We start from the raw sequence: 10188 nt of genomic DNA on the forward strand, positions 1-10188 counted from the left end.
ATTTTCAGCGGTGGTTATCCTCTCCTAATACTGTCAATATTTGTTAGTTACTGTTCCATTTGGTATGGCAGCCATGCAAAAACTTCTCCACAAACAGGTATCGCACTGGCGTTCGGACTCGGCTATAAAAAGGAGGTCCCTTATCATTGACCTTAAACTTGAATCGGACAGCACTCATTGATATGTGAAAAGTTTGCCCCTGTTCCTTAAGTGAATGTTCATGTGCAAATTTGCATTAGCAGTTACGTATAGCCGGCTGTAACCGGCCGACACGGGATAACTATGAGCACTACACAGGCTGGAACTTTGATCTCCGACTTGTGTCCATCGTTACCACGGGTAGCTTAGCTGATCTTGGAAAGCTTTGTTTTTATGCGAAGTAGCTGCAAATGCGGCCGCGGGCAGTCAGCGATATCGGAGAGGAGAGTCTCAGTGAGGAGTCATATGGCACTGATTCTGTATTAAATACTGAGTGCCAATGATACTCGAGATGACAATGTGAGTTATATGCGTCTTCAATAACCAATTGCCAACATCAGCGTCTGTTACCAGTTTAGGGGTGGCTAGAGGCGAGCGTTGAATCTTGGAGCAAGCGGCTCGCCGCAACGAGGGATACATGTGCAATCCCACAAAACCCATGCAGTTGGGGCGCTGGGTCATTAATCCGCCCCAGAAAACTATGAGAAACAAAGGAATAGTAAAAACGGATTTGAAATCCCAACGTTGACGACCCACGTAAACGAAAAAAGGACCATGATTAGCGGATCTGCACCTGGAATGTCCGCACTCTCTATAGAGAAGGTGCAGTATACGGATGTATAAGAGAAGTATATATAAGAGAAGTATGTATAAGAGAAGTTGGCGGATGTATAAGAGAAGTACAAGGCAGACATTACCGCTTTACAGGAAGTGCGATGGACTGGAAATGGCGTCACTACAACACCGAACGGTGACGAACTATACTATAGCTGCCATAATACGAGACATGAATTTGGCTGTGGATTAGTGGGATTAGTTGGAGACTGAAATATCTTGTCTCCAGCCTTACTCCGGTTCTTCAACATCAGCCTAATTTGTGCCCATGCCCCAACGGAAGACAAGGACGAGAAGACCAAGGATATTTTTTACGAGCGCCTAGAGAGAGAATATGACCGCTGCCCCGCCCATGATATTAAAATCGTTCTGGGAGAATTTAATGCGAACATATGGAAGGAAGACATCTTTGGTCCAACAGTCGGAAAATTTAGCCTCCACGGGATAACGTTCAGTAATGGGTTGAGGCTGATAGATTTCACAGCAGCAAAAAGCATGGTAGTTAGTAGCACCAGATTTCAACATAAAAATATTCATGAAGCCACATGACTGTCACCCGATCAAAACACGAGGAACCAAATTGATCACGTTGTGATAGATGGAAGGCATTCATCCAGCGTGTATACGATCGGATCCGTGGATGAACGATCGATCCGTCCAGCGAATTTACATTCGGATCCCTGCAATCAGAAGCAACAGAGAGGTATCGCGAGAAAATGTGAGAGGAGAAACGTCAATTCCACAAAAAGAAAAAGGAAATAGAAAGACGTGAGTGTGTGCAAATTGAGATGTACAGGGTCAGAATGAAGTCCGGTAATTCTACCAAAGAATTAACATGAAACCGATGGTTTTGGTGCAGGCACATCCTCCTGCAGAGACAAAAAAGGAAATCTGGTAACTGAAAGAACATTTTACCTAACTGCTAGTGTCCGACGTTGGCGGCAAAGGGGATACCGCAGAACGAATTCCTGATGATGGTATAGAATGTTTACCTCCTAGTCAGAATGAGGTCCAAGTAGCACTGACCCGACTGAAGAACAACAAGGCAGCAGGAGCCGACGGGTTACCCGCTGAACTATTTAAGACCGGAGGCGACACGCAGATAAGGCGTATGCATCATCTTATCTGCGCAATCTGGCTAGAAGAACGCATACCCCATAATTGGAACCTCAACATACTACAATATATCCCGTACACAAGAAAGGAGAAAGTCGGAATGTGCCAAATACAGAGGAATAAGTCTCCTCCCCATCGCATACAAGATACTCTAGAGCGTACTGTGTGAAAGATTAAAATTAGATAATTAAGACCCTATCAATGTGGCTTTAGACCTGGTAAATCCACCCTGGACCAGTTATTCACACTGCGTCAAATCCTGAAAAAGACCCGAGAATGACAAATCAACTTTTAGCACCTTTTTGTTGACTATATAGCCGCTTTCGATACCCCTTTACGTTCAAAGGTATTTCAAGCCATGTCTGAGTTTGGTATCCCTGCAAAATTAATTTGGTATCCCTGCAGGATGACACTTGCTGTTACGCGTTCCTCAGTAAGAACAGGTAAGAATCTTTCGGAATACCAAACGAGGTTTCAGACATGGAGACAGCCTATCGTGTGATCTCTTTAATATCCTGTTGGAGAAGATTATACGTGATGCAGATATGATAAATATGGCACACTAGTCACAAGAGAACACATGCTATTCGCATATGCCGACGACATCGACATCATACGTCGATCACCGGAAGTAGTAGCTGCATCCTTTGAAAGAATCGAAAGAGAGTCAGTGAAAATGGATCTGGCAGTAAATGGAGATAAGACGAAATGGATGGCTTCAACTCCCAAACACCCTTGCACAACCGAGCAGATGAAGGAAATGGAGAAAGTTGGGAACCACAACTTTGAGATTGTCAGCAACTTTATCTACCTCGGCACCGCCATAACCGAAACGAATGAAACCAGTTTTGAGATAAAGCGAAGAATAATACTGGCAAACAGATGCTACTTTTGACTAAGTAAGCAGTTTAGAAACTAGGCCACCTCTTGACAAAGATTACGCTATATAAGACACTAACGCTACCCGTGTTGTTATATGGTTCTGAGGCATGGGTACTTGTGAAAGCAGATGAGGCAGTGCTTGGAGTATTTGAGAGAAAGATTCTTCGTGAAATATATGGACCAGTTTGCGTTAATTAAGAATATTGGCGACATATTAACCACAAGCTGTATGAGCTGTATACGTATCAAAATACAACCGCTGCTAGGCTAGTTGGCTAGGTCATGTTGTCAGAATGGATAAAGAAGCTCCTTTTTGAAGGCAAAAACGGGGGAGACCATAAGTCCGATGGAAAAATAAAGTGGTGGGAGAAACTTCGAAACTTGCTGTCAAGAGATTTTAGAATGAGCGCAGAAAATCGAGGCGCTTGGAACGATATTCTACGTTCGGCTAGTGGAATAAATGTTCTGTAATGGCCAATTTAAGTAAAGTAAGTTACGTATAGCATAAATCATTATTTAGGTACACGAAATTTTATCTTTATACATTTTATTTGTAATACGTACATACTAAGGAACGGAAGAAGATCTTGCTCAACTCATCATCATCATGATATGATATCATCCTTTGTCTTAATTTGAGGTTCATAAAAAATGTTGGAGAACTTTAGGTTAGGCCGGATTTAAATGGAATCTAAAATCTGATTCAGAAAATTATATTTCCATTATGGTACCAAAGTAGGGACACATCAATGGATTTGGTAAAAATCCAACCAATGACCCCCGGCTCTCACAATCTTAGCTTGGCTACCAGGGTGCTCACTGAGTTGGCTAAACCATCTAAGTATTTTACTACCAAACTTTAATTATTCTGATATACCCATTTGTCTTACTAATAAAAAAGACAATCCATTTAGAACATTGTGCGTTTTGGACAATTTTTTTTTATAAAATAAAATAAGAACAAAAACAATTAATTCTTAACAATTTGTTATCGTTTTTAGAGTTTTTGATTTCACCCCATCATCAACTGCTGACAATTTGTTTTCGATTTAAACGATTGTCATTGGGACAAAAACTTCAATTTCAAAGACTGCTTTAGAATGACAGATGTTTCAGCTTCAAAAAAAAACGTTCTATTAAAGAACTTTTAAGACGAAAAAAAAATTCACATTTTTGCCTTTTTATTCGGTAAACAAAAAAAATGCCATTAATAAATCAAATGAAATTTGGATCAAAGCACAGTTCTATACGAAGTACTCAAGCGAGTGTAGATTTAAATAAAGTTTGTCTGTTTTTTTTAACAATTTCATTTGGCCTTTCATGGCAGCCTATTAATGTGGACACCATACTCGTCGTTTGCGGTGTATCCAAAAATATTTGTACCTGACCACAGTAGGAAAAAAAGCCCAACAAAAATATTCACACTTGCAATCGGGGGCTACAGAAGTGGGTTATAAACTTAGCATTGAATAGAAGCGAATACCATTGAATGCCGTTGATATTGCCTTTACGTCTCTAATGACAGAAAGACAGACACATAGTCTAGTCTGTTGGGCACAAAGTCATACATTCATGCACTTTGCAATGCTGATCCTATACCCAATTATCCACAAAGATATTTTGTTCAATACTGATGGAGGCTGTGTTATAGCCTACATAAAAAAGCTCTAACATTTTTATTGTGGCGTAATATCCCCAGTATCTCTCATTTATAACATGCGACCTCTGGTTGAAAAACAAAAACGCTAGAAGAATATGCATTCGCACACATTTGACTTGTGGAAAATCTTAAAGAAAAACCTTAGCATGCAAATTTGAATAAATTCGTTAAAGGTTATTCCATATAACCAGAAGTCATGCGACGACACCAACCAACTAACTTACCTACCAATATGACAAAAGGTAGGTAGGTGGAGTAAAACCGTGCATTACTAATTTATGAATATGTTAAAAGTAAAACGAGAATCTAAAAAAGAACGAGTGTTACAGGCTAAGGTTTAAACTTACCAAAATAAGACAACGACTTCAAATGGGAAATCACTAAAATACCTTTTGGGAAATGAGAGGTCACATGTCTGGAACTGTGATGGACACAACTCGTACCAGTTTTAATTAGAAGTTCTAGTCAGATTATAGGTTTGTCAGAAAGTCTTTGGGAATGGAGTCGCAGCTCTAGTATGATGAGGTCTTAAAATAAACTTAAAACTCAATTCGGGGATTGTGGAGCATTTTAAATTGATGAACTCCGATATTGGATACAGATGCATTCGCATTAGTCACCTCAATCACCATCTAGTCTACAATTCCATTGCAGTCGGTTGTGTGTGCCAGAATGACCCGATTGAACCCTTCACCCAATGGCTGCCGCCTCAGTGTAGGTGTTCCACCCTTTATCGTCATGGCACATCGCGGAGGGCCTTCTCCGCACGCTTCTGGTCCGTGACAGGTTTGAAGAGAAACCGGGACCCCAGAATTGCCTCCATCATCAATCGGTGTAGATGAGGTGCAACCTGTGTAAGGAGTAGGTGCATTTGCGTGCTTGCTCTAGGTTACATCACTACGGGAGTATAATCGAACTGAATATGTTACAAGGTGTTGTGCTAACATAGACAGCAGTGGGTCACAAACGTCGTCGTTGTTGGACTATGTGACTCCTACCACTTCTCTCCCCAGCCGCAATATTGCTGGGCCAGTGCCGGCAATTCAATTGCAATCAAGATCGTCGAAATTGTAGACTTTATGAGTCGAAAGGACATAATAGTTGCAGCGACCCAAGAGACAAATCTAACCGGTACCTGCGATTTTTATGAGCACATTGTAACCGTGATAACTGTGTAGGTTCAGTTATCACGGTTACAATGTGCTACGTAAAAATCGCATATTGACCCTCGTGATACACCATTCCGTGCAGTAAAGACGCATCTCGCTTGTGCCTGGCGCTATATGGAATGCACGAAAATAGCAGTCAGGTCCGGTACTGCCGAGGTAGAACAATAGAACGTGTGTATGCCGCCGACTGGCAGTTACGTTTCAGATAATGGGCAAGCTTATAGGTCACTACTATCTGGCTACAATCGCCTGGTTTTTGGAGACTTTAGTGTGCTTTACGTTTCATGGCATTCTTCCCCTGGGTAACGACAAGCGGGGCATAGCTTTGAGGAAGCAGATTGAAGGCTCCACGTTTTGAACGGTGAATGAGGACACCTCCGAGCCGATGGATAGCCATCACAATTTTATGTGACGAAGTAACGAATATCAACCTTGGCGAATTTCTATACTGATGTTGAAGAATTTGGATCTACACTCTTATACCCTTAGTATCCGCCACAGAAGCTTGGAAGGACCTGAGTAAGGGATAGTCGTAAAGACCGATCTCCCTTCTCTCACCAGTATCCAAAATGCTTGTGGCACTACTCCTCCCAAGACTCGTTGGGGAATTTTCATTCTCCGAGCGTCATCATCTGCATAGCACAACAACTGCTTTGCATGCCATCACCGAACATATTTCCAGTAGCTTTAAACAGCCTAGGCCATGTAATAGGACAATTCTCGTGGCACTGGACCTTTTGAAAGCATTCGGTCAGCCATGTCAAAATATTTTAGGAAGTCGCCAACACATTCCTCCAGCCAGGTCTAAAACTTTGGACGATGAATTATCTGTGTGGTAGCCAGTCGTAGCCCCATAGAGTAAAACAGGGAGTTCCCGAAGGTGGGTGACATCTCCGGCATTGTTTAACTACTACCTATCCTCCATTCCACCCCTGCAGACGACATTGAGATCGTTTCATATGCGGAGGATTGTACGATCATGGCATCGGGGCCCATCATTAATTACATCTGCTGCTTATTTCGCTGCGATAAATTTGAAGATATCCGTCACCATATCTGCAGCCACATTGTTTACTACGTTCGCTCATGAGATGAGAGATAAGCTGAATGTGAATTCCGACCATCAAATGTCCCAAAATACTTGGTGTTACTTTTGACAGCTCTAACAAATTCCCACCACATGACACTATAATTTGCGATAAGGTCGAAAGTAGAAACAAGGTCCTCAAAGCACTTGCCGGCAGCATTAGGGGTGCTGACAAAGGACCCTTGTTGACCATGTACAAAGCAGTTGGCCGTTCTGTGGTAAGTTACGCAGCGTCAGTGTGGTCTCGTTAGCTATATGACACGCCGTGGAATAATATTCAGATCTGTCAGAATGCCGCTCTCCGAATTGCGAGGGGCTGTCTCTACAGTTCTCACGTGAACCACCTCCATCATTAGACAAAGATCCTACCCATAGGAAAACATAAGTAAAAGGTGATGTTTTAAGAGATATAGGAAAGTTGTTCAAAAACACGTTAAATTCATCAAATCTTTATTGGAATCAGTAAAGGGCCCGTAAAAAGCACATTTTTTGTCCGATTTCACCGAAATTTGGGACAGAGAGTTGCGTTAGGCTCTTCGATTTCTTTCTAAAATTTGGTCCAGATTTGGATATAGCTGCCATATTGACCGATCTCTCGATTTAAGGTTTTGGCCCCATAAAAAGCGCATTTTTTGTCCGATGCCGCCGAAATTTGGGTCAGTGTTTGTTTGGGTTTGGGTTTGTTTTAGGCCCCTCGATATCTTTCTGCAATTTGGCTCAGATCGGCCCAGATTTGGAAAAGCTGCCATATTGACCAACTCTCGATTTAAGGTTTTGGGCCCATAAAAAGCGAAATTTTTGTCAGATTTCGCCGAATTTTGGGACAGTGAGTTGTTTTAGGCCCCTCGACATCTTCTGCAATTTGGCTTAGATCGGTCCAGAATTGAATAAAGCTGCCATATATACCGATTCATCAGTTTTAGGTCTTGGGTCAATAAAAGGAGCATTTATTGTCAGAATTTACTGAAATTTTGGGACAGTGAGTTGTGTTGGGCCCCTCGATATCTTTCTGCAATTTGGCCCAAATTTGGATATAGCCGCCATATTGACCGATTTCTTGATTTAAAATCTTGGGCCCATGAAAGGCGCACTTTTTTGTCAGATTTCACAGAAATTTGGGACAGTGATTTCGATTTGGCCAAGATCGGTCTAGATTTGAATATAGCTGCCATATAGACCGATTTCTCGATTTAAAGTCTTGGCCCATTTATAATCCGATTTCGCTGAAATTTGACACAGTGACTTATGTTAGGCTATTCGACATCCATGTCGTATATGCATCAGATCGGTCTATATTTCGATATAGCTACCAAAAAGACCAACATTATGTTCTACAAAATTGAACAATGACTTGTACTTATTAGACCCATTAATGTCCATCCGAATTTGGTCCATAAATTTGAAGGCATAAATTATGCATTTTTCACCGGATACCCGAGGTGGTGGGTATCCAAAGTTCGGCCGGGCCGAACTTAACGCCTTTTTACCTGTTTTTTTCTAAAATTGTTGACGATTTTTTTTTTCAATTTTGACGATATTTTGCGAAAAAGACCAGACAGCACGAGTCGTGAGCGCCTCGTAAATATCTCGTTAGTCGTGAGTCGTCAGTATCTTGGGAGTTATGAGTGTCTGGTGATTTTCTCGTGAGTCGTGATTAGTGTCATGAGCAGGATTTCACTCGCTCATTTTGCTTGCATTTTGCCAGATCTCGCAAGCATGTTCGCCTTCTCATTTCTTATGATATCCTTATGGCCGGGAATCCAGCATAAAGCCAGATTATAATTCCTCTGAAGACAGTTTAAGACCTCTCGACAACGAGCCAAAACTTTAGATCTTATACTCATGCCAACCAAAGCCTTTAATGCTTTTTGACGCTGTAAATACAGATGTTATCCTTTATATCTCTGGCTAGCCCTAAGTGTAAGTCCGTCTGCAGTTCTTTCTATGTACTTTCCAGTATACGGGTATGTCGAACTGGTAAGTAGGTCAAGCTGTAATAGTCTAAACAGAGTCCTCTCTACCGACTTCTTTATAAACAAACCGATCGGCTAGATTTCCATCACAACCTCAAGAGACTTTGTCGCAGTAGTGCCCATAGCCCCAGTAAAGAATCTCAGACAACCCTATAAACCTTGTCTACATCGCGCACATGTGGCCCTTTATCCGTCACCAGCCACCGAACATGACAGACATACAACCAGTGCATTAACCTAGGTCGTAGACCCCACTTACTTCCTATAAGCTTCTAATGGGAGTAAAGAGTCGCAAAGGCCTTTTTACTCGCGAGGCTCTATTCAAGTTCCAGTCTAATTTACTATCAAGAATGAGGTCAAGAAATTTAACCGATTTAGCCAACTCCAAAGTTACCCATCGCCTCGTGACCAGTTCCGTCTTCCTAGGATTCACACTTAGCCCGCAATTCGGACGGATACTATTACAAACAATGTAACAACAAATCGAGCTAGGCCTTTTTTATATTCAGCCATCGATATACTAGATGGTGGTAAGATCCAAAGACGATATAGACATGTCCGTCCGTCTGTTTTTTTAAATCACTCTACAGTCAAATGTTCAAAGATGGCCCATATCTCGATATAGCACCCTTTGTACCGATCTTGGAATAAGAAATCTTGACTTCATAAAAGACGTATTTTTGCCCCGAATTCAATGAACAGACTCGATTTCAATGAACAATGCTAACACTCGTAAGCAGTGAGTCTTTTGTTACAGCATTTTGCTCTTTTAACGAATACACAGAAACGACAAGAAGTGTAAAAATTATGGGTTGTCCCATGCATTTTTTTTAATAATTAACTTTGTATCCTATGTGTTGGGAAAACTTACCAAAATTAGGGTCAGCCTACCAAGAGAATAAAATCCTACCAATTTTGGTAGGAAACGGGAACACTGGTCACGACGTCACGTGCAAAATTTCAGCCAAATCAAACCAGAATTGCGCTCGGTTTATATGACAGCTATATCATACCTGGCACAGTTGTTGCTGGAAATATCCATTTATTTAATTTTTTTCACTCTGCCCGTTCTAAAACGGCAGTTGTCATTTTTTCCAATCTCGTCCCAATGTGTAACAAAATTAGAAGAGCATAGCTTAACACGTTCGAAAGCTAACATGATTTCGACACGGACGAACATGGCTAGATTGGTTTTCCAGGTTCTAGCAAATATTTCCAGGTTTTACAAACGGAATGATGGATTTAGTATATTAATCTAATGGTGGAGGATATAAAAAAAATTATTAATTTTAAATGTTTTATATGATGCCACCACAATTTGAATTAGTTGATTGTGTCGAATGCGTTCACTTTTTTGGGAGTTGGTCAAATAAAAAATTTAAGCCACACAATCAAGGTTAAACTAAGTACAAGACAATACAATTGAATTAAATATAAACTTAATTGTGTAGTTATTATTTTTTGAGTAACCCATTGAAATGTATTAAA

The sequence above is a fragment of the Stomoxys calcitrans genome, chromosome 2 (assembly GCF_963082655.1).
Source record: "Stomoxys calcitrans chromosome 2, idStoCalc2.1, whole genome shotgun sequence".
Lineage (NCBI taxonomy): Eukaryota > Metazoa > Arthropoda > Insecta > Diptera > Muscidae > Stomoxys > Stomoxys calcitrans.